The sequence below is a fragment of the Tenebrio molitor genome, chromosome 7 (genome assembly GCF_963966145.1).
Source record: "Tenebrio molitor chromosome 7, icTenMoli1.1, whole genome shotgun sequence".
Classification (NCBI taxonomy): Eukaryota; Metazoa; Arthropoda; class Insecta; order Coleoptera; family Tenebrionidae; genus Tenebrio; species Tenebrio molitor.
This window is the reverse complement of record NC_091052.1, coordinates 4871081-4896259: the sequence shown is the minus strand read 5'-3', so window position 1 is coordinate 4896259 and position 25179 is coordinate 4871081. Positions and strand designations below refer to the sequence as shown.

Genomic DNA, 25179 nt, shown 5'->3' with positions numbered 1-25179 from the left:
AAAATGGAAATGATTCTGTTTAGACGGCCGTGTTAGGTGCAGTTTTATACAATGAAAACTAATACGATGAAAGGACTAAAACAACAGATGCAAAAATTCGCCGTTTAAATTGCAAATATTCCGTCAAAACAGCACGAGGAACAAATCGTGGAAATGTGTTATCAGCTGCAATTTCCACCGGCGGCGTCCCAGCTACAACGAATCAATTCCGAAAGGGCCCACCTGAAACTTGAAATGTTAACATTTTTCAGCGGATGTTTTCGTTACGTTTGTGTACACCGGCCACGTATTGTTTTCATTTCGGTCTTTATCGTCGTGCATCAAAAAATGTTTATTTGTATTGGTTTATTGTCTTTAGTGCATCGACACGACCAGGACCGAATAACCAACCAACTATTTATCTAGCACAAGTGGAAAATAGAAAAGTGCCGATTTTATATCGGTGCAACTAATTCAATACAAGTGGAACGATAAATTTCCACCGTATAACAGATTTTATGTCGCACTGGCTGCATGTTGGCTTTGTATGCTTCTGCCAATTTTACTCCTCGTAATTCCTTCTATCAATCTAATATTGGTACAATCGTTCTGCAGATTGCGCCCGGAATAAAATTTTTATATCCGATAAGTGATTTTTGCCGGGAGGTTTTTATTTTGCCGCCGAAACTGCAATGGTCGCTCGTTACTTTCCTCTAAATTATTCATCCTTCGCCTCGAACATACGTAACTTTAACGCCAAAGGATATTAACCTGAATTCGCTCCACAATGAAGTTTCCCCGTGCAGGTCAGCCTCAACATAAATTTTCCTTTAAACGCAAAATCATCCGACAGCTTTACAGTTTTTATCCAGACAACAATAAAGTATGGTCAGCTTTCATTCGCCGGAGTAAAAGCCTCAAATAAAAATATACATCGATGGAAACAATAAATGTTAGTTGTAAATAAAAACCGTTCGGCGTAATCCTGTTGGTTGAACTTTGTTTGCGTTTTACGGGCGGACGTTTTAAAGTTTTACCATTTTGCCAACAAGTTTGTCGATATGAGAGGTGTAATAAACAAAATATCGTCGGAGCGGAGCTTAATTTTTTATTTTTGCACCATTTCAAAGCGCAAACGTCGTTTTTATATATCTGTCCGACAGTAGTAAAACGTGGAGTCAATCGTAATGAATTTTTAAATTGTCTTTAAGAGAAATGGTTAAAACAGTATTCGCGAATCGTGTAATAAAGTGAAACTATGTTATTTCCATATAAGTTACTTATTTTGTATCAAACTGGATATGTATAAAAAAGACGCAAAAAGTGAGGTTAGATTTAAATAGCTGATCAGAGTGAACTGCGTTCACAATCGACTCTTCAACGCCAACTTCGACTAATCTTTTTAATTATGGTGAATTTTGCAGTTTTAGCTATTTTTTTGGAAATATTTGTTGTCACAAACTGGGTCCAAATCATACCATAGAAATTATTATTTCTTTGTTAATAATATGTCTTTCCAATTTATGCGGCCGTCAAGTCAATAATTTTTTTATACGAATTTAATATTATAAAGATTTTTTCTATTAATACTGTCTGGGCCCCCCTATGCTATTCATTACCGCCCTACAGCGACGAAGCATGCTTTTAATCAAATTGTCAATCTCTTTTGGATGGATCCCTTGACATGCAGTAATCAAGAATACGGATAAAGCTGCACATTTGCCACAACATTTTTAAAAGATCGCACAACCCACAAGTACTCAATAGGAGTAAGTTTGGCTAAATACGTTGTTAAAAAGTACTTTAAATTGTCACCTGGAATGGGCAATTAAGACATATTCGTACATTTTTCTGACCAGTGTATACAGGGTGATTCTGAAATAAATTAGGAAAAAAACGGTAATTGGTGATGATGAGAAAAAATGATTGAAAATTTGGTCAAAATTGCTAGTCCGCTGGTGAGTTAAAGGTGATTAATTCCCACGTACATTAAACGTGCCTGTTCAGCCAATCAAAGCGCTTGCTTTCATCCAATCAAAAATGTTTATCGCGATAAAAATGTCCTACTACTCTGTCATCTGTCAAAAGTGATTGTGTTTTTAATAACTGTATTATAAATAAATAACTACCTAACGTTAAAGTTTGTATTCTGGAATGAATCTTGCCACGACCTAATTTGTCTGATTTCCTGAATTTACAAAAAAAAACTCTTCAAAAATATTAAATTTGACCCCCCGTCCCATTATTTATACCTGCAACTACATAGTTATGAAAGTCATACTTTTTTTCATGAATTTGCAAATGAGTGAAAAAACGAAACTTTCATAACGTGTTGTACTTGCTGTTTTTTTGCATATCGTTGTACGTTGAGAAATTTGGCCTAAAAGGATTAATGAAGAATTAAAAATGAAGTAAGTATGCTTTGACAGTCATCTCCAAGGAGATGGAATAAAATGATGCAAAAAAGTACTACTTTCACTACGATTTTCCGTTGAAAAAAGTGCTACTTTCATTACGATTTTTCGTTTAAAAAAGTGCTACTTTCGACTACTTCTCAAAATATTTTCATATAACATTCTTGGGTACAACGAAAATATGATGTTTTCGTCTCCAGGAAGTACTTGAAGACAATGAATCTTTGATTTTGTTTAAATTGTATTCGAGAGATTACAAAAATGCAATAAAAGCAACTGTCAGCTTCAATAATTTTGAATAAATTCGTGGTCACCGAATTTTACACGGTGAACCTTCTGTTGGTGACCAATAAAAGTTGTCTCACTCCTGCGCCAGATCAAATCCTGTCGGCTGAAAGTTTTAATTAAACTCGAAATTCTCGAATAGTATAATGTATGGTATAAAAATATTGTTATCAGCAGGCCCAACTGTTTGATATACATATATGCAGCCTGCACGACCGCAGCGCCATTTGGTTTGCAGATGTCCCATACAAAAACCAGTGATTTTACGCGTCAATATGTACGTTTTACGCATACCAATCTCGCATTTCCCGGCACTCGTCCTTTTGCTCGATCCCAATTTCCTTTATATTGTAATTACGGAGCAGAAAAACACAAGTCCATGCCAAAAAAATGTTAATTTTTGTGCTCGCTCTCCCCAGCAGCAAATCGACCATGAGATTCTGAATAACGAGAGTAACGATGTTTTTTCTTTTCAGGTGAGTGGTGATGGTTGGTGGGTCGAAGGACCTCCGGTCGGTGGAAACTCCTCCGAGATGCGGTAATGTAATTAAATAAATGAGGTTACAAACCCTCCGACGTTGGTCGTCTTTATTGGGCGCACCCTGGCGGGCGAATTGTTTAAAACGGGATAGATATGGAACAATCCCGTCGGCGGAAAATAGTCCTGTGTACAGAGGGAGTAATGAAATTGTGTTCCAAAGGAAGTATATTTGTTATTCATAGCGCATACGTAAAATGAGCTATCGCATCAAACGTTGTAAAACGCTGTACGTACGCGGAATAATCTACGACAACACATCTGCATCAGACGACCACGATTTGGGAAATTTCGAGTCCGGCTCTGGACGGCTCTCGAGCCGTAGGCTCCGATTTGCGATTCGGCTTCCGCCCTTTTGTCCGTTTGACAAACTATCCGACAATAGTGAAGGGACAGCGCGGCCATCGGAAGGGTAGGGCCGAATCATAATGATAGTTTATTTGGATTATCTCTTGATATATCATCGGTCATTTGTCACGTTTATACGGCTAAGTAGTCGGATAAAAAATGGATCGCCATCCCGATACGATCCTTCTTCCTTCGCTAACTGTTTGATGCGACAGCTGTTGGGATATAACCACTTTTAATTTACCCATTATCGTGTCCTCCATCCATCTGACGTCCCACCTGAAAGCTGACTCGTATTTATCAATTTCATCACCTTTTTTCCGCTTCAAAAGGGAATTTATCACCGACGAATATATCACTCGTCTCCACACCTCGCGCCCGAAAATATAATTTTTAAATCCGTCACAACAATTTATGGGGATGAAAACGATACCGCGGCCGTCATCGTCTCAGGACTATCTGATGGAGATGGATCGGGACGACGTCTGTGGGAATGTTGTCTGGCAATCCGATAACACAAGTATTGACTCGCTTTGACCCAGAAGGGTCCCATTATTTTTTAATTATCACTTTCTACCCGAACGGACAGCGGTCGATCGTAAATTATAAATTTATCAAGTGCGTCTGCCACAATCCAATAAAGCCGGTCCTCTTATCTGTAATAGCGATACACCACCAAGTGGGTATTAATCTGATTTACCTCCTACTCGAACTTAAGTATGTAATAAGCCCGCCGATAAAATCAACACCGTATGATTGAGGAGTAATTTCAACGAAAGCAAAGTTCACACAAGATTGGAGCTGCGGAGAAGACATCCGAAGAGAAATTATTTTCGTCGTTGTTTACAACTTCTTTTACTTATTATGACAGTCGGAAGCGCGCGACTCCTCCCCCGCATTAATATTTTTGAAAATATTGTGACAAAACACCTGTACGACATTTCTTTAATCGTCTCGTCTAGACTCGGGGGACAATGAGGCTCTGAACCGCTTTGAAGATTATAGTCAAAAGAACTTTAAAAATATTTCACGACAAATGAAACCCTTTGAAAGCATTTTTTGTCGGCAAAGTTTTAATTACGTCGAACGAGTTGTTTGGACGGACCGGAGAAATAGGTTTTTTTGCAACGCCAAACGAGGTAGTTATGAGTTTCCGCTATTTTACTGGAAGCCGCCGACTGAGAAGCTAATTTGTTGCAGATTATTTGTAGGATGGAAGAATATGGGAAGACTAGAGTCTTGTCTTACGGGATGTTTTCGTGGCGAGTAGGTGTAAGCTGGCCTAAATTGGGTCGGAAACAATGTTCTTTCCAAACTCTACTACGGAGGAGCATAGATCTGCGTTTTATTATCTCGAAAGACAAGATCAGATAAGGCACGCGTTGAGTATCCCAGTAAAGGCCAACACCTTCTTAAACATCAGCCCAGGACTACTTATCCTTAATATCATTCGTCGCTTGAGTCCCCTGGCGAGGTCCTCTTTAAAAAGTACGATTAATCGAAGAGAACTTGTCCAAAAGAACAACAGGATGGCACAAGATAGATACGCATCTGTTCAAAACAAGAAAATAAAATAAATATGCGCTAAAATATTTTTTTGTGCAAGCGTACGCGAAACGAGCACTTCGTGTACCTAAAACAGGCCGCGAAATCCAATTTCGCGGCCGTTGCTTTTAGCGACAGCCGTTAAAGTAAACGTCGTTTATTTGTTGTTGGAAACTCAGTTGAAAAATCTTGTTGAACAAATAGATTTGAGTGAGGTAACTCTGTTGTGTAAACTGTTTAAGAAAAGTAGAATTTGAGATAATCTGAGAAGTCATGAAAGAAACTCTCAGCTGCAACGTCTCGGAGCTAAATGCAAATGAAACGATGAAGTGAAACACGAAATGCAAATAAAATTAATTAAAAACACAATTAAAGGGTACAAATAAATGCATGTAACGAGGACAAGTAGTCTGTTTATAAATAAGGAAGTCCAGGAGTAACGTTTATTCACTTGGCGAAAGCTGAGGCACTGATTGTACATAATTGCAGCGAGCTTTCTTGGAAATTGGCGTTGTTTCCTGTTCGTCCAGGGGAGAAAAAGGGACAGACAGAGGCACTGTGGACTAGTTCCCCTTTTCGTGAAGTGCTAGTTATTGATCATACTAGGCTAGCTGAAGACATTGTTATTCCACAAATCAGCGAAGTAATAAATGCGACTTGTTGGGAATTGAAACGTTCGAAAAACCAGCGAAAAGTTCACCACACCCGCCACGTGACATGATAGCAAATAATTGTGTAGAGAAGAGTAAACAAATATATATCACAACAGAGACGAACTTTCGCGCCACAAACTCGCAGAATGACAATAAGGAATTCGTTCGCCGGGCACGATTCGACCCTTGCTGACCGAGCAAAGCTCTGCGAATAAGATGAGACTTGTTAAAAACAATACAAATACGTGATATTTTCGATCGGTCGGAATTAATTTCGTCGAGGAGAGATCGAGTCCTGTCGGCTCCGGTTCCGCTTTACATCCACAAAAAGGCCGGGATTTTATTTTCTTTCTCTTCCAATTGCGGTCCAGACTAACACAATTTTGCTTTCCCGGACTCATTTGTCATGTTGCATTTGCACTGTTCCCCAAGGCGCATCATTGGACCATTTCCTTTCGGCCATTAACTACAAGTCTCGACGGAGATGGTTAATTTCACTCGGTGTTTCCGAATTTTTGTCAGCCGAAATTAGGACCGGCAACAGCACAAATGGAATTCGATAAATTAGTTTTTATTGTGCCCCAGAATCGGGGACGATTTTTAGGGAAGCCGAGCTTCTCCTTCGTGGGACTACATCAGCTGGCGAATGCGACAATTAAAAGTCGACTCGGAGATTAAACCCATCAGCATTATTACACACAATAACCGTAACAATTATCGCGAGCTCTTCAGCTTTGTTCTTGATATTTAACATCACAGGACCGCAAATCGAACGATCGCCAAGCTGCGCAAAGATTTACCGTTCAGATTTACCAAGTCTTCGTTCGTTTGGCGGATGTGACCAGCACTAAAAGAGACGACCGGTTCGACTACTTTGAACTTTTGATTCTACTTAGATTGCATAATCCCAGTTTTCAGTGTTGGCACGATTCGCAATCGCGGAGCCACAAGTGCAATCGGGGGATGACAATTTTGGGTTGTTTCAATGATTGCAAAAGTCTGCTGGCACTGTTTTACTCCAGGATCGGGTGTGACCTTTCGAATTGACCCCATTCTCTCCGAAACATTCTCTTATTTAAAAGCCACAATAAATTACTACTCTAAATTCCCAGAAAAGCTCTCAAGCTCCCCGAAATTAGCATGAGAAATCATTAAAAGAGAAAATATATTTTTTTCTTGTCTAATTTAAGTCACGGGTTCGATTGATTGCATTTATTACACAGCGTGCCTCTAGAAAAAATTAAACATTGGAAAATTTTAGATAGTTCCAATTATGTAATTGAAAACATCAAATGCTTTCTGACTTGGATCATGTTAGTTTTTTTTCAACCATATCAAAAATAATTTATTTATGGTAGGTTTTTCAGACGTCTTTGCTCTCGTACATTAAAGGATGGGACAATAATTCTTAAGAAATTTGAATAAATTAGATGAGGAATCGTAGCTCAGACTGTCAATAATGAAAATTATATTAAAAAATAATATACAGTGCGTTTGTAAAGTTCGGAATAAATTCGATAAAACTGTAAGTATTAATTTCTGAGAAAAATCCTTGAACAGGTGAACTTTGTTTTTAAAAAGTGCATATTGTTCAGTACTTTGCTTATATTGACAGCTTGTCATCTCCGAATAATGACGTCATCAATAATTTTTTTAAATGACAACCCCCATTTTTTCCTTATTTTTCTGGTACGCCTTCGTACTAGCTAAACGATCAATGAAAAAAATTGACACCTTACATAATAATTTTTGTGAGAAAATGACAAATTTTACTTCAAAAAATTTAATTTATTTTTTGGATTAATTTTTTTTTTTCAATTAATTTAGTTACCATGGAAGGTTTATTTTAATAGACCAAACAATTTAGAACGATTTGCGGTAGAGAATTCGCACTGAAACGGACCAATAAGCCCTGACATTATTGAGCGCAGTGTACAAAGTGTCGGTGAGTGCCAAATAGTTAGCCGGAGGCAATTTCAACATTTGCGTTAAATTTTATTGTTCACCTGAGATGTTTGTTTGATTTTGTTTGAGATGAATTAAAATTTTTACATTAAAAATTAAGCAAAATTTTTTAAGTAAAATTTGTCATTTTCCCAAAAAAAAAATAGTTATGTAAGGTATTAATTTTTTTCATTAGTCAAGTACATAGTAAGAAGGTCTACCAGAAAAAGATGAAAAAAGTGAGGGTTGTCATTTAAAAAAAATATTGATGACGTCATTATTAGGAGACGACAAGCTGTCAACTTAAATAACGTACTGTACAACATGCACTTTTTAAAAAGAAAGTTGACCTCTTCGAGGATTTTTTTCAGAAATTAATACTTACAATTTTATCGAATTTATTCCGAACTTTACGAACGCACTGTATTAGCAAATAAAATATAAAAACACACAAACTACTTTTGAACGTAAAGGATTACAACGTAAGAAAACATAAGACGTGACGTGACACAATCGCAGGCAGCCCAGATTAACATCGTTGAAACAGAAATAAGCACGAGGCGAGCCCACTAAACCGCAGTATATGTTGTTGGCACATATCATTACTGCCCACCTCCCTGACGTTATTTAGTGACGAAGCAAAGTGCAGAATACAATCGGGAATGTCTTTTGTAACAAAGCTTGTTAATTGATCCACTGGTTTTTGAGTTAGGACACGTAAATTCAAAAGGCTGCTGTTCTGTCTTGTGTATCGCGTAAATAATAATAAATATAAAATTTTCAGACAGTTATGTGTACCTATTATGCCTTTGTCTACAGTGAGGTTTGTTTTTTATTAGGTTTATTGATTTTATTTATCGATCGTATGAGACGTAAGAGAGCAGTTATGCAGTAATGAAACGATCTGGACAGTTGTCGGGCAAGACATTTGAGAAATGTGATTGAAAAGTTGTCTCCAGTTGGAGAAATGCAGAATGCAGTTTCGCAATGCGAACAATGTCCAACGGTGGCGCTTGTTATAAAGTGTAATTAAGTCGGTCTTGACTGCAGGCTTAAATTTAAATTTGGCGTGGTAATAAAACAGGAGCTGCAAAGTACCGAACGTCATCATAATCCGTCCGCTGAAACCCAGTTTCCAAGTGGTGTCCTCCGGGATCCGTTAAAGAAGTTGAATAATTCCCAAACGGGCTGCGTCCGGGTCAATCGCGTCCGTCCCCTCTTTGCACAAGCAAGAAAAACTCCACTACTTGCAAGCATCCGTCGGTTGCATTCGCGCCGATCGAACATCAATAATTGAACGTACACAAGTTAAGAATCTCCGGTAATAAAGTTCAGTCCGAAAAATCGTGGGATTGGGAAATCTTTACGGCAGCCCGGGGCGCGTATCCGTTTCCGGTTGGCCATTCCGGGCGCGTCGGAGCCATCCGAGGGCCTCTACGTGCACCACATATATCGCTCCTATCTGAGAAACTGTCACTTGCCTTGCCATCCCAACAAACTCGAACTCACGTACTCTCTTCGGATACTCGGCCCGTTCTGCTTATTGCTCGTTAAAAGCGTCCGGCGAGTCCGGTAAACAGGCGATTTTTGCCGGATTCCGGCCATATCGATACTTAACGCACGTAAATGAGCGTTTGTTGGGATTTATTCGGGACGCCGGAAAATCACCTCCGGAGGCTACGCCGGAAGCTGAGCTCGCATCAACGAGGGCTGAGGATATCTAAGGATATGATCGTTCTACTAACTTGGATATATTATCCTCACCGACCTATCCCTATATATATTACAGCACTACAAGAATATGGTTAAATGGCAGCGCACTGATGAGTTTCTTGATCCTGCAAGATTGTACACTCCTCTTCATCAAACACAATGAATTTCTTCCTTTTACTGAGTTATTTGAGAAGATGTAACGAAAATAGTTTTTCAAATAACAAATAAAACGATTTTTAAACAAAATTATTTAAGATGCAACGTTGGTAGTTTGTCATATAACGCAGAGTCGTTCTTGTTAGAATAAAATGTTGTTGATGATGAAATCCAAGATGTCATCACGTAGCTACTTGTTGCCGAATTATTGAAGATTATTGAAGAAGATTAGATTCAAGCTGATGTCATTTTGTAAGAACTCGTTGTTTTCACAAAAACAGATAGCATTATGCTGAAAAGCTTTTAGGGGATTATTGGTATGTGATGGATAACGAATAACTCTGGATTGTTTCCAGCAAACAAGGATTCTCTTGGAAATATTTGCTCAATTGAACATGTTAAATCTCCAAAACATACAAATAGGAATAACGGAGAAATATTGGAAGTTTTTAAATTGACGAAAATTACAACTTTGTAAAAGACACTCATATGGTGCAACTTCTTCCATTCAATTTGGAGCCAGAAAATCAACGATTTCACGATCAAAAAACAAAAATAAGATGAATAATCTACTCGTAGTACTGACATGGGTGCTTATTTACAAATGAAGATTTTCATAACGTCTGGAATGCGGATTAGAGTAAATTCAATAAAGAAGAGACTGCTTGATATTCAATAAAGCGAGCAGATTTCCAACTGATCTAGAATCAGCTTACTACTTCGGTATAAGACAAATTGTCTACCCCAGAGGTTCTTATCTAAGGACTGGAACGAGATAATGCGCCATTAAGTCATTTTCATTGTAGCTATTGTAGCTTTTGGTCATCAACACCTGAACGTAAAATTTCAGAACGATTTAATAAATATTGAATTTTATTGAACATACCAAAAATTTGTAGATGATTTCTTAATGCTAATTTAGCAAGAGTTTAAAAGTGCCAGTAACAAACAATATATTATTCAGCGTGTAATGGTGGCTTCAAGAGGTTGAAACTTATGACGAGCCGCAGGCGAGCGCTGTAATTATCGGAGTGGGTAACCGCCATTACACGCGAGTAGAATACGATACTCTCTCTGCGACATACAAATTTCAGCATTATCAGAATTCAGTTATCACTTTAGCAATTTTATAGTCTTTGAGATGATTTGAAAATGTAATTTTACCATTGGTCACAACCCGTAGAGTAGTACTCATAGCCGTAAGTAATGCATAATTAAATATAATGAATTTATTATTTAATATGAGTAGAAAAAAATCATAATCATCGTTAGTAACGTACTCACGTGTGTTTTTAACTCCCCAAAGTTTTTATCATCCAAAAACCCTTAAAAATCACTTTTGACTTTACAATGAGGGAGAAACAAACTTTAATTTGCATTTTTAGCAATAATTGTCCCAATGCGTTGGCTTGCAAGCTGTTCATCTATACAATATAATCGCTTGAAATTTTACTGATAGGTCCTTGATAAATACACTGATCCCAGATTTTAATACTAATTTCTTCGATATGAGAGAAGTAAATCAGGTGGTGATTTCTGATCATATCATACGTATCAATCGATTTTCTTCATTTTGGTTGGGTTTTGTCTCCTATTCTCCCGTTGGCTCGGTTAACAGATACCGGTAATAGTGATGACAGAATTCAACTTGGCTTATTCGCTTCCTCCACATACGTACGTCTTATCTTAGGCATGTACGCTAGAGCAAATATCTCCGAGCAGTTATAATTTTTACTTTGAACCAATCCTGCCCTCTGCGGCTCCAACTCTCTCAAGTTCCCGTCGTTTAAATCGATTATTTATGCGCGAGCAACCATCCTTGTTAATCAACGTCATTGTCATTGTCATTACTCATTGCAGAACTTTATGTAGGACATGTTTTACTCGGGGTTACATCTAAGTGCATTATGTTTTGGTGTAGATCGTTCCGTTGTAGCGGAATTCTAATTAGTCCGCTTGTAGCCGAAGTTCCATTCGAATCTAATTTGACTTGTGCGATCCCGCCGTCTGGCACTAAGCGCAAGATAATGTCTTCGCGAAGGATTTTTATCTGAACCATCGTAAATCGGCACACCTCATTAGGTTAATTAACAAACACGTGACGTGCACAAACCGCATCTGTTCAAATAAATTCGCCTGATCAAGAGGAAATCCTGTTTAAATTAAACAATTATATTGAATTATCGCCCGGACTAATGCCTTATGTGGCGGGTAACGGCGCTCCGGTGGCCGTTATAAAAATATAAGGGAGCCATTTAGGAGGAGACGGCCAGGTCTAATAAGGAGGGCGACCCGGCCGAGGCTAGCGAGGGGAGCCTTGGGGCTTTTAATCAAAGAGACAAGGCTTCTTGGGCCGCCGTTATACTGTCACTACGGATGTCAAATGTCCTGACATTTGTATGCCGCGATAATAATCTCTCAGACAGTTTTAAATCCACTTGCACTAGTTTCGCATGCATGAATTCATTCCGGAGGAATTACGCTCATTTATCTGGGGACTTTCTTATTCATTAGAAAAATTATTCACACTGACGCCCTCAGATACACGCCGCCGGTACCTTTGCAGCAATTCTAATTAAATTTCGGGAGTTTGATTTTAATCAAGGGTTGAGAGTTATTTATGGGTGGAGAAGGCGCGGAAGAAGTCTCCTCTAATGTGGTTAAGTACACGAGACTGAATCGAACCTCCAGAGCCGCTTCCTTTTCCCACTTCTAACCGTCACCAATACAAAATTAAAGGACAATCGGAGCAATAAATCTGTCCGGTTAAGCTCGCAGGAGCTTGAACCTGAAATCACACCGACTGATGTTCCACTTTTCACGTTGTTTTCCGGTTGATTTTTCCCGTCAAATCTGTCCACCGGTGTGTGCTTTAGGTCAACACAAGGACACCGAGGGGCACAAATCGAGTTAATTTCCCTCGCACGTAAAATCCCAGTCGAGACTATCGATTCACGCCTATCCAATAATGATTTCAGTCTTATTGAAATGTCGTGTGGTATCTGTTCGACGATATTTTCCTCTCTTGGAAATTAATGGCGAAAATAAAATAGGTTGCGGAATTGAGTTCTGTTGACTCATGTGGAAAATATCCCGTATTAAACTCTGACCATGTTCCTTTTCAAAGGAGGAATCCACTTACTTGCCTTTTAAAGTCCCTCGCGATGCCACGCTATAAATCCATATAAATAGTCCACAAAAGATGGATTATCGGCCTTTGTGAGCCGAAATTTGCAAGTAAAATTATTTTCTAACAACCCATTTTAACTAAGATGCTTACCAGGCAAAGCTTCTTTTGTTCATCAGCGAACGCCGCACTTACATCGTTTGGGTCTTTTCGTTTCAAACCGATTCCGGGGTCGATGCGATTATTGCACTGGAAGCACCAAAAATCGGGATTTTAATTACGAAACTCCCTATTCCCGACAGAATGGAGACCGGTGTGGGCGAACCAGTCGCCAGGAGGAACGGAAGAACACAGTTGCTTTATCCTTGCACTGTTATTATCGTCAACATTTAATTTATTGACGCACAGCGAGATTTTATTTTCGGAATAGGTGGTGCACCTAATGGAATCCTTGCAATGAGATCATAACAAGTGGTTAACGGTTGAGCACTCCGCCGGAGGCTTGTGCAAACATGTCGTTCGTCCACAAAGCGATGGTTCATTTTAATACAAGCCCTACGGCTATTTATAATTGCTAGGGTTAGATATTCCACTACATGACGCAAATAATCACATTTATATTTGCAAAGCTGGATAGATAACCTCACGTTATTATAACAACAAAGGGGTCGATCACATCCGTTGTGATTTATATTGAGTTTAACGTCAATCACTCGCAACAATGGAACATTTTTGTGCGCAATTTTTCAAGAGATCGGGTCCCACTCAGTTCTTGACACTCCATTTGCCGGAGGCCTCCTCGTCTGTTGTGTTCGTTACTGCATTCGATAAAAAATGTAACACAAATAAAAATCGTTAATCGTTAATGAAAACGGTAATTTTACGTACTCACAAGCGGACGAAAAGTAACTCTTTTTCGGACGCTGACCGTGGCGCCATCTGTTGGTCTGTTCAATACGTTAACAACGAAACCAACAAAACCAATAATTGTCCTGTCACCATAAATAAATAAATTTCTAGTTTTGTTGGCAAGCTGATAGCAAATACTAGGTATAAAAAAATGTTAATATGTATGTATTAATACATTTATCGATAGATACAAAATAAATTTGTAATTTTTCCAATGATGTCTTTTGCTTTGTAGTGCGGTCGCCGAAAAAACTTAATGTTCACCTCTGCCGAAAAGTGCCTTTTGTCCTCGCCTGTTTTAAGCCTCGGTTGCGCCTCGGCCAGAAAATTCTACACTTTGTGGCCTTGATACACAAAGTACTATTATCCCGTGCGTGTTCTTCCATTCTAAAAAATCGATCGCCTCTCTAAGAATAACAATTTTAACAGACCGAGATGAAGTCGTACAATTTTATGAGCTAGTAATTTCGTCATTTCCTGCACTAATAAGTACCGGCGAACACGTAAACACATAAACGTCGGTACTTTGCTTTTTGTTCGTTTCTCAACCTGTTCCTGTGGAATGCCAAAAAATCGTTTAGCCGAGTTATCGATCGAGCTTTGAGCGGGAAGTCGATCAAATTAATTAAACGAGCGCATTGCTTGTTTCGAATGCAATTTGGGAGCTTTGGCATCAAGTGGAGTGCTCATCTTAAATTGGTGCATTTTGTGTTGGAGCTTTATGATGCATGCACAGTTTGTTGCAAATTTCCCTCCCTGTCGAGGCACTCAGTGAAAACTCTCGATAGCCGAAGCTCGAGATGAATGCACCAATATCAGTTTCCCCCCGGTCGGAGTTTAGTCTTGTATTTTGCAATCGAGACACTGCAGACGTCTAAGTCTTAGATAATATATTGTGCGGCATTCTTGTTTTACTTCGGAGGAGCTTTGCCTTTCTGCCGCCACGTTCTTTCGGAACTAGTTTGAGAAGTTTTATTAAATCGGAAGGGATATTTATATTAATACGGTTTTTATTGGCGGGTTTGTCGATCTATTTCCCCAAAATATTCAGCCGAAAATGCTTTAAATAACTTGGTCCCAACTTCCGAACAAATTAGACCGATTTTTTCAGAAGACACACAACTTCTCGAAGTTACGGGGGCTTAACTTTTTGCTTGATTTCGTTCCGTTTTGCCTAGCAATCACACATCCCAAATAAATCATTATGTCACCTTATACAAATTTTTAAATTTGTTTCTAATGGACTGATCGATGGCCATTAAATAAGCCGAATTGTAAAGAAGATTGATTTATCTAATAGGCGAAGGTCCTATTGGGGACGATTTATTGAATTCCTATTCAACATTTATTCATTATCAGCTACAATATTAATAAAATTACAAAGAACTAAACGATGATAGGTTTAAATTCAAGCGAGGCCGACATTCAATTAATGCCTGTCAGACTTAATTAAACCGGTAACGTTTGTTAACTGTTGAATTGTCATTTTGACCCTGAATGCATTTTTTTAAAACTCGTCTCGCTCAGGGAGGTAATGTGTTTTACGTTGCCGAGCGGCCCCCCATCTAGATTTTATAACACGCGCAGTCCATATTTCACAATTATGTACTTTATGTCTTAAAGACCGGCGATAAGAAGAAAAGACGACGTTTCACTTTGAAAAATGAGACCGAATGCAGCGGAATTAAATTTATTTTGTTTCGACAAAAAAAGTACCGAGGGCATTAGTCCGGTCGGGACATAAATCGCACTGCCGGAAATCACTATTTATATTAATTTAACGCAGAGATCGATTAGGTTTGTTGCAAAGCGTAAAGAAATAACGCTGTGAAATTTGCACGGCAATTATCCACCTGTCTGCAAAGCTTTTAAGGAGCATTATTGGAGCGATGGTGAGATTAATGGTGGAGAAAGCAAAATATGAAACCGCATTTAAATAAATGTCAACAGGTTGCCACTTAAATATATTGCGGCGGTTTGATCTATACAAAACTTCGCATATGAGAAAGACCAAGATTTGGTTTGTTTTTGCAAATATATCACACAAAGTAGACGGCTATATATCGCGAGACATAAATATATTCCGCGAACGAAAGAAATCTCGATTTTCAAAGCAGAGTTTCCCTTTTTAAAGCACCCGAGAAAGATGCAGCCCGACTAATTGGATTGATGTGTCACGATTTATCAAAAATAAGTCCTTGTGATCGCGGCTATAAAGGCAATTTCCTCATATGCCTCGATTACGCTCCCGCAAAGGATAATTACCCAGACATTTCGCTTTGAATGGGACCGATACGGACGCTCATTTAAATAGTTATTGATGAAGGTTTTTCAGCGGTCGTGACGTTGTTCGATATTTCCGGGATTAAGCGAAGGGAAAAAGTGTAAGTCGAAAGATTAAATTGTTAGTATAAAGACTTATAGAGCGACAGCCTGCTAGTTGCCCGATAAGAAATAACTTTGTGCACCGTCTCAGCTGATAAAGAAACTGCGGGTGCTATTCTATAAAACGGGATAATAATAAATTATATTTCCAATCGATAGAGATATCGACTTGTGCTTTATGTTGGAAACGTGGATACGACCTCAAACATATTTTCATGTCCTCGGGGAAATGCGAAAATATTTTTTATGATAAATTCGAGTGTTACACCGATTCCAGGAGCAAAAACAATTATTCGAATAAACGCCGCTTTCGCCGAACCATATAAACGTCGAGAGAGTCAAAATTTCCCTCCCCATAAAACACCCCACCTTACGGTCTCGCTGGGATTAAATCATACACTTTCACGTTTCAATCTCCACATTTTCATCGATTCGGAAGAAATTCTGGATGCAACACTTCCTAATTTTTATTGGGCCGGTGATGGAAAAACGGAAACCTCCAGATTAAGTCGCGTCTTTGTTCGCCTTGAAAGGACTTAATTGGATAATGAGGCCTTCCACAATGCAAGATCCGGCACAGAAGGTACCATAAATCGCGACATGCACATGCGAATATGCAAGCGCACTTTGCTGACGTGCGGGGGTAATGTGATGGGTGCATAATTGAATTTAATACTGAATGAGGTATCCCTTTGTGAATGGAAATTTAATATCCCGGGGGCAGTTCTTTATAAACGCGGCAGACTACGACGAGACACCTGTGCGGGGTCTCGACGAAGCCATACTCGATTTCGAAAAGAAAGGGAGTGAAGATAATCGCGAGTCGACTAGCCAGGTGCTTTTGCACCTCTTCTGTGCAATTATGTGCACTTCAAAGCGCTGCCACGTGATTTATTATTATTAGACCGAAAATGGAAGCAACCGTGCTGCGTCAGACCATGTAAATGCAAATATCGTCAAGGACTAAACAAGTTTTAACAATTTGTTTTAATGAAGTTCGTGAGGATGAATGGTGCAAAAGTCCGGATAGAACAAAATATGTTAAATATAACTCTTAACTGGATATAAACCTTTGAGGGAGTGCAAAGTGTATTACTGCTGCGTGGATGCTGTCTTTGTGGAACTGTAGGCAGAAACTTTATTATCTTGAACAAAGTGATGAAAGGAAAACGATAAATTGGACAAAGAGCGCCTTTCATATCTATTTTTCTCAACTTGATGAACGCTGCTTGATGCTCCTAGAAAATATGTTTAGAAAATAACTAGCTAAAATCATTACCCAACTTCGTTACGTCTCTTACCCGCATTTCCGCAGGTGAAATATTACAAGTTCAAAATCGTTAAGATCCACTTAAAACAGAAGTGGCAACTGGATGTTCTGTCATTGGTGTAAAGAGAATGAACCACTCGTCTTAAAAACACTGATTTTTCAAACTGCAGATTAAAAACACAAACAGCGCAAAAAGTGAGGTTAGAAATAAACAACTGATGAACCACTGATTTTTCAAACTGCAGATTAAAAACACAAACAGCGCAAAAAGTGAAGTTAGATTTAAACAACTGATGAACCACTTGACTGATTTTTCAAACTGTATATTAAAAACATGTAAAAAGTGAGGTTAGAGGTTAGCTGGTAATACGATCACAGTCGACTTTCAACGCCAACTTAGACATTACACGAAAACAATTGCAACGATAGTGATGTGCACTGGACTTGAAGATTACGCCATCAAAAAAATATATTTCCTTGGGGGTCAAATTTTAACTCTCTTCGTAAATATCAAATGGTATTTTTTTACAGTTTTGAGGTGTAAATAATTAAGATATGATAACAGTAAACTTTGTACGTGGTGTTATTATTGATGGTAGCAGGAATTAGGTCCTTGTAGGGATTGTGGAGGTCGCAGGAGCGGAGCAAGGTTCAACACGTGAGCGCAGTTAATTGTCAACTCCATCATTGTTGGAGTGAGCTCACAAATTTTATCGAATGGGAAAATTAATGATCCGGACGTCAGGACGTGGTGCTGGTGCAGCAGGAGCGCCACATGTCCGGCAGTAAGGTGGCACCACAAAGTAATCTCGACGCCCGCATGTGCACCCCTATAAATCACTCGTATTTTGTAGTTGTGGAGTGGATACTCGGGGAAATATCCGGATTTGGCCAATGAAATATTTCGCTGCCGTCTCCTGCTAAATAATTCCTGGCGGACGGTGGCAAAAATGCTGAGTCACTCAGTTTTTGGGCGGCGCGTGATAAAAACGATAACGATGATTATGCGACTAAGAGGATGGACACCCCAAGGGAGGGGTTCGGTCGAGTTTGCATTAATGGCCCTCACATTCACGCCCGCACTATCCTGCGGTCCACGCAGCCGCCTCCAGCTTAATTTGACTAATATACACTATTCGTCTATATAACAGCCCAGCTTTGATAGCGTTAATCGCATCGCTTCACCCGGAGCCGCCCGGAACAAGGACGGGGATACGGAAGTTTTTGGGTGTCGTCTTTGTTTGTGCAGAGCGCAATCGAATTAGTCTTGGGAGTGTGGAATTTTTCTGAATTGCGCGAATTATCTCGGATTCCTCCGGAGATTCCTGATATTTCCATGGCCTGTCACCAGATCACCCCTCAGATTAATCCTTTTCGAGTTCTCGCCTCGTGACTCACTCCCTTTCCAATATAAATGTATATTGGAATCGAATGAACGATTGTCTAGATCGTTATTGAATCAGAAGGGTCAAGTTGATTAATGAAAAGTAAGTGCCAAGATTCGTTTTGAGTGACTTTATCGTGACAAAATGGCCAGGCCGGCTGGCGCACTCCTCGCTAATAGATCGCGACCATTATAGACAGATAGACGAAAAAAACTTCCCTTTCTAATGCCCCTGCCACATCACCTTTCCATGTTATTATTTCAACAAAATTAATGGCACCCAATTAAGACGGTTCCGCTGAAAGAGGCGATTTTATCGGGTCACGAAGGTAATCGACGAACACGCTTTTTTAGTCACCTAATTGCTTAATTTGAAAGATTAGCTCGACCAGCCCACAATGTCGGACCTCCCTCTGCAGATCGACGTTGCCAATCAAGTCCCAAAGTAAATATTGTGTTAGTTGCTGTAATAACGGCGCTACTGTGTAGCTCGCACATATCCATTCAAACTAACGACTGCTAGACCTCGGGAACGGGTTTCAACATTTGCCCTTCGAAGACCTCCTGAAGTGAACATTTCGAAGACTCGGGATAAAGACACTGGCCCGCGATAACGATTATTCGTTTCGAACTGATCCGCTTTTTCATCCGAAAACTTTTCCTGTTCAAACAATCAAACCCGAATTTAATACCCCAAAGTTATATATCATCTTTGTAATTTGTAATCGAGTTAGGGGAGATAGGAACTGTGAATGCGTAACAGAATGAACGATAACGCGGCCAGTGGCCACTGTAAAGTGCCATGAAATGAGACCACATGGGATCTTGACCCGTGATCACCATATGGATCTTATCTACTTTGTGAAAATTGCACCGCCCTTCAGATATTGCCGCTGAATTAAACAGTTTTATCTGTTCATCACACTCGTGCGATTCGATCCATCCCTCGGTGCTAATAATTTTAAATGTTTTCATTTTTGATGCAGGCCGCGTTTGCATTTAGTGCGAAAGCTTGTATTGTTACGCCGTGGGGATAATTTTAATTTTATTCGAATGATTGGGGGAATTATTGCCACTAGCAGACCAGAGACTGCTCGCCAGAAACAGTGGCTCCCCGTGTTACCATGATTTATTGCCTTCATATACGGTTTTATTCATTTCCTCATTTCTTTATTAATCCAATTAATTAATATTAATTACTAATTTAATTTTCATTCCCACGTGCGCTCTCTTCTACAACTCTTTTATGTTCTGCCTATTTATTATTTGTGTAAGTTCACGAGTTTAATTTTTGTATGTTGCGTTAAAATCAAATTAAAAGTTTTAACAAGATTTCTAGCGAAATATTTTCACAGGTATGTACATGTTTGTGCTATTAAGATGTTATAACTTTGGAAGCCACTCCGGAAATAATCATGTGCGTAGTAAATGGAACGGGAGTAATCCCGATGGAGAACTATTAATGAAAATACATAAAGGGGAAAATGATCTGAGAAACTGGATTACCATACTGAAAGGTTTTAAAGAATGGTTTTGTCAAAATTAGAACAGAGCTCGTATGAAACACATTAGCAAATGCCTTTTTGTGTAACTCGTGTGATTGTGTGTGAACCATCCCACTCATTATACAAAATGATGCATTTCCTAACTAGTTGCATAAATAGGTATGACTTCACAGTTTGGGGAACTTTGTTTCACACTTTACTACGCTAAACAAAATACAAACAAATTTCTTGCAAACTTCAATTTCACCACCGTATTCACTCATTTTATGGAAATAGTTGTAAATATGCGACATGGAAAAGCTTCTTATTTTTAACCGGTTTAGACAACGGGAGTGGATTTATCTTTTAAAATTTTATTATTTCATTACGTAATTATTTTTGTCGTACTTAATACTTTTATTTTACAGAGACAATGGTGTTGAAAAAATTATGCACTTCTATTACCTGTTGCATACATGTTGCATTAATAATTTTTCACTATACAGGGTGCTTAAAAAATAGTGAAACAACGCCATTGGGCACTATTCAGAGACATCATCTGAGCATGGGAAAAGTGTTAAAAAAATTTTATATCGAGATTTTTTAAAGATATGGAGGCTATAAAATCGATATCTAAAATTGTTATTTATTAACCAATTCTTAAAATTTCAACGACTTTTGTAGTAAAAGATATATTTAAAATGAAGTTCAACAATAATTTTGATTTAAAATCAATAAATTTGTAGTACTTTTATGTCAAGTTTTATTTTTCATGTTTTGTACAAAAATCATAAAACTGATCTGGCGACCAAGCTATTAATTAGGTAAATACTTAATTGCATTTAGTTTCCAACCTATAAATTTACTTTGACTTATTATTTAATGTCAGTTAACAATTTATTTTTTTTACATTTTTCTAGTACTCGGGGGGTGTCCCTGAATCGTCTGGTATAGCGTTGTTTCGTCATTTTTTAAGCACCCTGTATATTTCATTTTCGTTACTTTCGAGTTGTAGTGACTATAAAGAATACGTGAACAACATAAAACTGATAAGTAGGGTCGTTTACTTTATAGTTTTGACTCCGAAAAAACAAAGTTCTCCAAACTCCAAACTAAAACGAGTTTTGAAGTGTTTTGAGGTGTCAAGGGTTCGAGAATCCTATTTCTTGAAAAACGTAAAGTACTGTGATGGAGCTAGTTTCTTCCATATATTTATTATGCCACGATTATGTGCTCATCCGCATCTAAAGAATCAAATTTTTTGTTTGACATCAACTGGAAGAAAAAAAAACAAAATATTTTACTGTAGCGTATAGGTACAATATATCGTTATCGAAGTCGTTAAATCCTTGGCATTTTACAAATCTGGTGTTCAGAAAATAAAGTTCATACAACTTGCTTATTCAATATTTCACCTGAATGCATTTCATCGTTTTCTCTAATTGTCATTTCAAGCAGTCAAAGTTTTCATTTCCAAACAAGAACTGATTCACAGAAACTTATCAATAAATAATAATTTCTGTTGTGAGCCTTGCTTGTACTCGTAGGTTGGAATTCAAAGATCGTCTAATCGTGTATAAAATTAATGCTTTTCTTGCTTCTAAGATTTAAGATTTTATTTAAATATTTACAAATGTATGTTTTTCATAATTACGTTTTGTTACTTTACTTAAATAAGGACATCAAAATGTTGCTATTTAACGAAACTCTTACTAACTACAACTGAGAAATGTTTGTTTTTGTTTCTTTGAAAGATCACTGCCAATAGTTATCATTGTTGAAGTTCTGGCTATATACAGGGTATTTCACGAATGATAATGAGTCCGACGGAATTAAAAATGCAACCCACAAAACATTTGCACAACAAATCGGGAAATTCTCCGCGTCCATATTCAGGTTTGCTTTGCAAATGTATTGTGGGTTGCATTTTCAATTCCGTCGGGCTCATTATCACTCGTGAAATACTCTGTATATAAATTTTGTGATTAATTTTTAATGTCTGTTTAATAAAGCTAGAATTAAATTCTATGAAACTCCCCATTTAAAACTGTATGTTATTGAATATATGTATCATAAAAACTGTCAGACACATTTGTAAATATACTTAGTCATAACAGTATTGGAATTATTAATTCGCAGCACTCCGTTTTAAATGTAAAATTTAAATTTGAAGAAATATAAAAATATGACGGGTTCTTGTGAGATCTGAGATTTCGTCGTCTTGTCGCGACAGTCACCACCGTAATAGAAGCGTGATAACGCAATTACCCTTTCATTTAGTAGCGTAGAACTCATTACAGTGTATGTCATAACAGTAACATTTCCAATTTAACAACTCGATGCAACACGTTACAACGAACTTCAAGCTGATCATTCTCAACGAGTGACGCGTATTATCCATAAAACCGCCTCCGTGTCTGTCGGAAGTTGGTGAAATGAAGTCGCATTTCGACTCACTCGCCTGCACCTTCGGTAAAAATCGAAGAGGAGCGGCAGGTGCGTCGTGAAGGTGCTAAACATGTGCACACATGTTTATTTTGAAATGGCTAATTGAGTTCTCACAGGTGGCCCTGGAGGCTGCGGGTTCTGCGGTCGCCTAGCGTACAGTCATCTTGTCAGGGGCATCCGCACCTGACCCCACATCTATTACAATTCATACCTAGTATTACGCTCGCCTGCACTCCATCTCACACAGAAAACCCAATTTACCATCTTGCCGTGTTGGCCTTCCGTTGACTCATGGTTCTGCGGTCCCCTCGCATCATTTCATGCTCCTTGCTCCGCCAAAAACCATTCAAATTCTGTGCGAAGGGGAGATCCGAGATCGAGCAATATTTGTCCGATTCCACCGCCATTATTATCTAACAGGGGAACGCGATTATTTGTTAGATTATTGACTTATAAAGCGGTTGGGACAAGTTTTTTACGCCGTGTCGGATCGGAAAAACGGACGCTTTCTGCGACGACGAAATTGAAAGAAACTCCACATTATTGAAATGTTCCGTGGATTTCCTGCAGTTGTTGCATTTTGCACGTAACCGCTTCTTTTATTAATTTTTCAATCGTGTGACGTTTCGCGACGTCGTTGCAGGAATATGCGACATTATTAAGATTGCAGTGTCGCCGTTCCTGTTTGTTCTTACATGATTCTAGGCATTTGCAATAAAAGAGGCCATAACAACGCGATACTCGCCTTCTCATAATTGCACAGATGTCGCCTTTCCTAACCATTGTCTGAGTATATTAGCTTTACGCACCCGTACAAGGATGTGATTCCGAGAAGGGGCGATATCATCTCTTTATCTCTCAGCTTGCACCAAAATCCCAATTTCGCTGTGCGAGAGCCGAGGTAATCAAAAGTGCAATTGTAATTAGGCGCGAGGCTTTAAGAAGCGACTTCTTCAAACAAATTCAAATGGAGAGGAACGTTTTCAGCAAATAAAGTTTTGCCGTCGCGACACAACAACCAAGCTCTTTCCCCGTTATGTACTCAGAAATAGACACCCTGGGGCTTTCCACATAGCCTCATTAATTGTAACAATGTTTTCATTTTCAACAGGTAAATAAATCCAATCGCTGGAAAAATACAATTCATTAAAGTAATGTTTACGACACCTTAAAATAAGAATTAAGTGGTCGAAAATCGCGCCTTTGTGTATCTCTATAGAAACGGTTGAAGTGGCTTTTTTTGTAACCGGACTTGAAACACTTCAAATCCTAGGAGATTAATTTAGCAATAATTATACGAAATATTTAATAATTAAAAAAGCCCTTAAAAAAGCGAAATAACGAAATTATTACCCAATATTTAACCGGTTCCACTGTGGTGTAACACGAGTCGCCCCGTGTGGGCGTGGCCATGGACGTCAGACGACTCAGATGTCAAAATTAAAAAGTAACCTTACATTATTTTACATTATGTTGTTGAATTTGTAAAAATATAACGTAACTGTGTCCGTTTTAAATTGGTTGTTCTAATTCTGTTTGTTTTTTCAGGTAAGTTCCCTCCGGATCGGGAGTGATGCGACAATTGGCAAGTAAAAGCACAATTATATTGCGCAGGGCAGGCCGTCACCTAAATCAGTGCTATAATTCACAATTACTCCCCATTCGGTCGAAAAATCGCAACGGAGAACAATGTCCAAATCACTGTTAATTTCTGCGGGAACAATACGTGGCTTAATTTGTATTCAGTGGCACATTTAGGACGAATTTATGCCTCCCAGCTGTAGAGGAGCAATTAAAAAGATAAGGAAATGAACGGGGCCCTCCCAAGATCGTGGACTCAACTCGGATTCATGTTTTCGTATTCCGCACATTCCGGTCGAATTAGTCCGGGAAAAATCAATTAGGTAATGTTCTGGGCCGATGTGAGCCATAGAGACCTAATAAAAATAGATGGGATCCGAAATAACCCAGAGAAAACTAATAAAAACTGACAGTCTATGTAAATTTATTGAAATCTTTCAGTGGGAGAGTTTTTTTTCAGCGCCCGGCACTTCAGCCGCCGGCGGATTTACAGATAACTAATGTAAATACAAATTTCGCATTTCCAACCACTTTGCCGGGCTACATTAGGAATATTTCGCCAAAATGTATGAATATTAAAGTGTATTATGAAAATTTCATTGTGGCGAGGCGTCTCCTTTCAATAAGGCGACTTTTTCACTGGTCCCGTTGTATTGCAACTTTCTTGATTATGCGACATAGACTTGCAAATTTAAGGACCTTTTCCTTTCCGAACGCCCATTGTGTACTTTGCAAAGTTCACTATTAACTCATTGTTGGTTAATGCGAGCACAACATTTTTGTTTTTGTTGTCCGAAATTTGTACCTCGGTTAGTTTTTTCTGGCACGGGACCAAACTTGCTCGGGGGTGTTTTGTGTCACCCTTTCCCTAGGTGTCGTGCACAACATGGACACCACATGTGCATACATTACGACACATAATTGGTACTAGGTAACACGGTCTTTGGAGGATGCGGGATGTAATTAATCTGTTTAAAATTTATCGCTCCGGTTTATTATGATGCAGTTTCAATCAA

At 38.6% G+C, this 25179-nt stretch overlaps 1 protein-coding gene across 4 annotated transcripts in view; it reads left to right on the top strand.

Moving 5' to 3' along the window:
- LOC138135836 (uncharacterized) overlaps positions 1-25179 on the top strand; it is a 210872-nt gene that overhangs the window by 114454 nt on the left and 71239 nt on the right. The gene's annotated exons all lie outside the window — the stretch shown is intronic.